The sequence below is a fragment of the Spea bombifrons genome, chromosome 9 (genome assembly GCF_027358695.1).
Source record: "Spea bombifrons isolate aSpeBom1 chromosome 9, aSpeBom1.2.pri, whole genome shotgun sequence".
Taxonomy (NCBI): domain Eukaryota; kingdom Metazoa; phylum Chordata; class Amphibia; order Anura; family Pelobatidae; genus Spea; species Spea bombifrons.
The window spans coordinates 14,399,978-14,404,977 of NC_071095.1; the positions used below are offsets into that span (position 1 = coordinate 14,399,978).

Consider the following 5,000-nt stretch of genomic DNA (forward strand, 5'->3'; position numbering starts at 1 on the left):
AAAATTAAAAGCCTACAACACCTGGTATTCCCAGGCGGTCTCCCATCCAGGTACTAACCAGGCCCAACTCTGCTTAGCTTCCGAGATGAGACGAGATCGGGCGCTTTCAGGGTGGTATGGCTGCAGGTGTGGAAGCTTTTTATTTTACTTCTCTTATTCTGTTGCTGCTGCTGCTGCTGCTGCTGCTGCTGCTGCTTGTCGTCAGACAGAAAGAATTATAAGCCCTGGGACAGGACAGAGAAGGTGAGAAGGTTCAAATAAGGGTTTAAAGCTTTGATGATGAGCAAGAAACACATGGCAAAAAGCTCTCCCCGGACTGTGAGAAAAAATTAATAGCCTACAACACCTGGTATTGCCAGGCGGTCTCCCATCCAGGTACTAACCAGGCCCAACCCTGCTTAGCTTCCGAGATCAGACGAGATCGGGCGCTTTCAGGGTGGTATGGCCGCAGATGTGAACGTGTTTTATTTTACTTCTCTTATTCTGTTGCTGCTGCTGCTGCTGCTGCTGCTGCTGCTGCTGCTGCTGCTGCTTGTCGTCAGACAGAAAGAATTATAAGCCCTGGGACAGGACAGAGAAGGTGAGAAGGTTCAAATAAGGGTTTAAAGCTTTGATGATGAGCAAGAAACACATGGCAAAAAGCTGTCCCCGGACTGTGAGAAAAAATTAAAAGCCTACAACACCTGGTATTCCCAGGCGGTCTCCCATCCAGGTACTAACCAGGCCCAACCCTGCTTATCTTCTGAGATCAGACGAGATCGGGCGCTTTCAGGGTGGTATGGCCGGAGGTGTGAAAGTGTTTTATTTTACTTCTCTTATTCTGTTGCTACTGCTGCTGCTGCTGCTGCTGCTGCTGCTGCTGCTTCTGCTGCTGCTGCTTGTCGTCAGACAGAAAGAATTATAAGCCCTGGGACAGGACAGAGAAGGTGAGAAGGTTCAAATAAGGGTTTAAAGCTTTGATGATGAGCAAGAAACACATGGCAAAAAGCTCTCCCCGGACTGTGAGAAAAAATTAAAAGCCTACAACACCTGGTATTCCCAGGCGGTCTCCCATCCAGGTACTAACCAGGCCCAACCCTGCTTAGCTTTCGAGATCAGGGGCTTTCAGGGTGGTATGGCCGCAGGTGTGAAAGTGTTTTATTTTACTTCTCTTATTCTGTTGCTGCTGCTGCTGCTGCTGCTGCTGCTGCTTGTCGTCAGACAGAAAGAATTATAAGCCTTGGGACAGGGCAGAGAAGGTGAGAAGGTTCAAATAAGGGTTTAAAGCTTTGATGATGAGCAAGAAACACATGGCAAAAAGCTCTCCCCGGACTGTGAGAAAAAATTAAAAGCCTACAACACCTGGTATTCCCAGGCGGTCTCCCATCCAGGTACTAACCAGGCCCAACCCTGCTTAGCTTCCGAGCTCAGGCGCTTTCAGGGTGGTATGGCCGCAGGTGTGAAAGTGTTTTATTTTACTTCTCTTATTCTGTTGCTGCTGCTGCTGCTGCTGCTGCTGCTGCTGCTGCTGCTGCTGCTGCTGCTGCTGCTGCTGCTGCTGCTGCTGCTGCTGCTGCTGCTGCTTGTCGTCAGACAGAAAGAATTATAAGCCCTGGGACAGGACAGAGAAGGTGAGAAGGTTCAAATAAGGGTTTAAAGCTTTGATGATGAGCAAGAAACACATGGCAAAAAGCTCTCCCCGGACTGTGAGAAAAAATTAAAAGCCTACAACACCTGGTATTCCCAGGCGGTCTCCCATCCAGGTACTAACCAGGCCCAACCCTGCTTAGCTTCTGAGATCAGATGAGATCGGGCGCTTTCAAGGTGGTATGGCTGAAGGTGTGAAAGTTTTTTATTTTACTTCTCTTATTCTGTTGCTGCTGCTGCTGCTGCTGCTGCTGCTGCTGCTGCTGCTGCTGCTGCTTGTCGTCAGACAGAAAGAATTATAAGCCCTGGGACAGGACAGAGAAGGTGAGAAGGTTCAAATAAGGGTTTAAAGCTTTGATGATGAGCAAGAAACACATGGCAAAAAGCTCTCCCCGGACTGTGAGAAAAAATTAAAAGCCTACAACACCTGGTATTCCCAGGCGGTCTCCCATCCAGGTACTAACCAGGCCCAACTCTGCTTAGCTTCCAAGATGAGACGAGATCGGGCGCTTTCAGGGTGGTATGGCTGCAGGTGTGAAAGCTTTTTATTTTACTTCTCTTATTCTGTTGCTGCTGCTGCTGCTGCTGCTGCTGCTGCTGCTGCTTGTCGTCAGACAGAAAGAATTATAAGCCCTGGGACAGGACAGAGAAGGTGAGAAGGTTCAAATAAGGGTTTAAAGCTTTGATGATGAGCAAGAAACACATGGCAAAAAGCTCTCCCCGGACTGTGAGAAAAAATTAAAAGCCTACAACACCTGGTATTCCCAGGCGGTCTCCCATCCAGGTATTAACCAGGCCCAACCCTGCTTAGCTTCCAAGATCAGACGAGATCGGGCGCTTTCAGGGTGGTATAGGCGCAGGTGTGAATGTGTTTTATTTTACTTCTCTTATTCTGTTGCTGCTGCTGCTGCTGCTGCTGCTGCTGCTGCTTGTCGTCGTCGTCAGACAGAAAGAATTATAAGCCCTGGGACAGGACAGAGAAGGTGAGAAGGTTCAAATAAGGGTTTAAAGCTTTGATGATGAGCAAGAAACACATGGCAAAAAGCTCTCCCCGGACTGTGAGAAAAAATTAAAAGCCTACAACACCTGGTATTCCCAGGCGGTCTCCCATCCAGGTACTAACCAGGGCCAACGCTGCTTATCTTCTGAGATCAGGCGCTTTCAGGGTGGTACGGCCGCAGGTGTGAAAGTGTTTTATTTTACTTCTCTTATTCTGTTGCTACTGCTGCTGCTGCTGCTGCTGCTGCTGCTGCTGCTGCTGCTGCTGCTGCTGCTGCTGCTGCTGCTGCTGCTGCTGCTGCTGCTTCTGCTGCTGCTGCTTGTCGTCAGACAGAAAGAATTATAAGCCCTGGGACAGGACAGAGAAGGTGAGAAGGTTCAAATAAGGGTTTAAAGCTTTGATGATGAGCAAGAAACACATGGCATAAAAGCTCTCCCCGGACTGTGAGAAAAAATTAAAAGCCTACAACACCTGGTATTCCCAGGCGGTCTCCCATCCAGGTACTAACCAGGCCCAACCCTGCTTAGCTTTCGAGATCAGGCGCTTTCAGGGTGGTATGGCCGCAGGTGTGAAAGTGTTTTATTTTACTTCTCTTATTCTGCTGCTGCTGCTGCTGCTGCTGCTGCTGCTGCTGCTGCTGCTGCTGCTGCTGCTGCTGCTGCTGCTGCTGCTGCTGCTGCTGCTGCTGCTGCTGCTGCTGCTGCTGCTGCTGCTGCTGCTGCTTGTCGTCAGACAGAAAGAATTATAAGCCCTGGGACAGGGCAGAGAAGGTGAGAAGGTTCAAATAAGGGTTTAAAGCTTTGATGATGAGCAAGAAACACATGGCAAAAAGCTCTCCCCGGACTGTGAGAAAAAATTAAAAGCCTACAACACCTGGTATTCCCAGGCGGTCTCCCATCCAGGTACTAACCAGGCCCAACCCTGCTTAGCTTCCGAGATCAGGCGCTTTCAGGGTGGTATGGCCACAGGTGTGAAAGTGTTTTATTTTACTTCTCTTATTCTGTTGCTGCTGCTGCTGTTGCTGCTGCTGCTGCTGCTGCTGCTGCTGCTGCTGCTGCTGCTGCTTGTCGTCAGACAGAAAGAATTATAAGCCCTGGGACAGGACAGAGAAGGTGAGAAGGTTCAAATAAGGGTTTAAAGCTTTGATGATGAGCAAGAAACACATGGCAAAAAGCTCTCCCCGGACTGTGAGAAAAAATTAAAAGCCTACAACACCTGGTATTCCCAGGCGGTCTCCCATCCAGGTACTAACCAGGCCCAACTCTGCTTAGCTTCCGAGATCAGACGAGACCGGGCGCTTTCAGGGTGGTATGGCCGCAGGTGTGAACGTGTTTTATTTTACTTCTCTTATTCTGTTGCTGCTGCTGCTGCTGCTGCTGCTGCTGCTGCTGCTGCTGCTGCTGCTTGTCGTCGTCGTCAGACAGAAATAATTATAAGCCCTGGGACAGGACAGAGAAGGTTCAAATAAGGGTTTAAAGCCTTGATGATGAGCAAGAAACACATGGCAAAAAGCTCTCCCCGGACTGTGAGAAAAAATTAAAAGACTACAACACCTGGTATTCCCAGGCGGTCTCCCATCTAGGTACTAACTAGGCCCTACCCTGCTTAGCTTCCGAGATCAGGCGCTTTCAGGGTGGTATGGCCGCAGGTGTGAAAGTGTTTTATTTTACTTCTCTTATTCTGTTGCTGCTGCTGCTGCTGCTGCTGTTGCTGCTGCTGCTGCTGCTGTTGCTGCTGCTGCTGCTGCTGCTGTTGCTGCTGCTGCTGCTGCTGTTGCTGCTGCTGTTGCTGCTTGTCGTCAGACAGAAAGAATTATAAGCCCTGGGACAGGACAGAGAAGGTGAGAAGGTTCAAATAAGGGTTTAAAGCTTTGATGATGAGCAAGAAACACATGGCAAAAAGCTCTCCCCGGACTGTGAGAAAAAATTAAAAGCCTACAACACCTGGTATTCCCAGGCGGTCTCCCATCCAGGTACTAACCAGGCCCAACCCTGCTTAGCTTCCGAGATCAGACGAGATCAGGCGCTTTCAGGGTGGTATGGCCGCAGGTGTGAAAGTGTTTTATTTTACTTCTCTTATTCTGTTGCTGCTGCTGCTGCTGCTGCTGCTGCTGCTGCTGCTGCTTCTGCTGCTGCTGCTGCTGCTTGTCGTCAGACAGAAAGAATTATAAGCCCTGGGACAGGACAGAGAAGGTGAGAAGGTTCAAATAAGGGTTTAAAGCTTTGATGATGAGCAAGAAACACATGGCAAAACGCTCTCCCAGGACTGTGAGAAAAAATTAAAAGCCTACAACACCTGGTATTCCCAGGCGGTCTCCCATCCAGGTACTAACCAGGCCCAACCCTGCTTAGCTTCCGAGATCAGACGAGATCGG

General features: G+C 49.4%; 8 non-coding genes and 7 pseudogenes across 8 annotated transcripts in view; all 15 read right to left on the minus strand.

Annotated features, from left to right (window-relative positions):
- Nucleotides 1-9: 9 nt before the first annotated feature.
- LOC128465365 (5S ribosomal RNA) lies at nt 10-128 on the minus strand. Its single transcript, XR_008345147.1, has one exon. It is a non-coding gene; the product is annotated as a 5S ribosomal RNA (ribosomal RNA).
- Nucleotides 129-334: 206 nt separating this feature from the next.
- On the minus strand, nt 335-453 carry LOC128464503 (5S ribosomal RNA). Its single transcript, XR_008344334.1, has one exon. It is a non-coding gene; the product is annotated as a 5S ribosomal RNA (ribosomal RNA).
- A 218-nt stretch (nt 454-671) lies between these two features.
- Nucleotides 672-790, minus strand: LOC128464945 (5S ribosomal RNA). The gene has a single exon (XR_008344751.1). It is a non-coding gene; the product is annotated as a 5S ribosomal RNA (ribosomal RNA).
- A 227-nt stretch (nt 791-1,017) lies between these two features.
- On the minus strand, nt 1,018-1,126 carry LOC128466312 (uncharacterized; annotated as a pseudogene).
- A 203-nt stretch (nt 1,127-1,329) lies between these two features.
- On the minus strand, nt 1,330-1,438 carry LOC128466019 (uncharacterized; annotated as a pseudogene).
- Nucleotides 1,439-1,701: 263 nt separating this feature from the next.
- Nucleotides 1,702-1,820, minus strand: LOC128464171 (5S ribosomal RNA). The gene has a single exon (XR_008344022.1). It is a non-coding gene; the product is annotated as a 5S ribosomal RNA (ribosomal RNA).
- Nucleotides 1,821-2,041: 221 nt separating this feature from the next.
- On the minus strand, nt 2,042-2,160 carry LOC128465609 (uncharacterized; annotated as a pseudogene).
- Nucleotides 2,161-2,369: 209 nt separating this feature from the next.
- LOC128465005 (5S ribosomal RNA) lies at nt 2,370-2,488 on the minus strand. Its single transcript, XR_008344807.1, has one exon. It is a non-coding gene; the product is annotated as a 5S ribosomal RNA (ribosomal RNA).
- Nucleotides 2,489-2,700: 212 nt separating this feature from the next.
- LOC128466604 (uncharacterized) lies at nt 2,701-2,809 on the minus strand (annotated as a pseudogene).
- A 276-nt stretch (nt 2,810-3,085) lies between these two features.
- On the minus strand, nt 3,086-3,194 carry LOC128466141 (uncharacterized; annotated as a pseudogene).
- Nucleotides 3,195-3,487: 293 nt separating this feature from the next.
- On the minus strand, nt 3,488-3,596 carry LOC128466035 (uncharacterized; annotated as a pseudogene).
- A 233-nt stretch (nt 3,597-3,829) lies between these two features.
- On the minus strand, nt 3,830-3,948 carry LOC128464227 (5S ribosomal RNA). Its single transcript, XR_008344074.1, has one exon. It is a non-coding gene; the product is annotated as a 5S ribosomal RNA (ribosomal RNA).
- Nucleotides 3,949-4,167: 219 nt separating this feature from the next.
- Nucleotides 4,168-4,276, minus strand: LOC128466490 (uncharacterized; annotated as a pseudogene).
- A 281-nt stretch (nt 4,277-4,557) lies between these two features.
- Nucleotides 4,558-4,676, minus strand: LOC128462711 (5S ribosomal RNA). Its single transcript, XR_008342645.1, has one exon. It is a non-coding gene; the product is annotated as a 5S ribosomal RNA (ribosomal RNA).
- Nucleotides 4,677-4,909: 233 nt separating this feature from the next.
- The window catches only part of LOC128462528 (5S ribosomal RNA), a 119-nt gene continuing 28 nt past the window's right edge, over nt 4,910-5,000 (minus strand). The window contains exon 1 of the ribosomal RNA XR_008342473.1: nt 4,910-5,000. This exon is cut by the window's right edge and continues 28 nt beyond it. This is a non-coding gene — a ribosomal RNA (5S ribosomal RNA).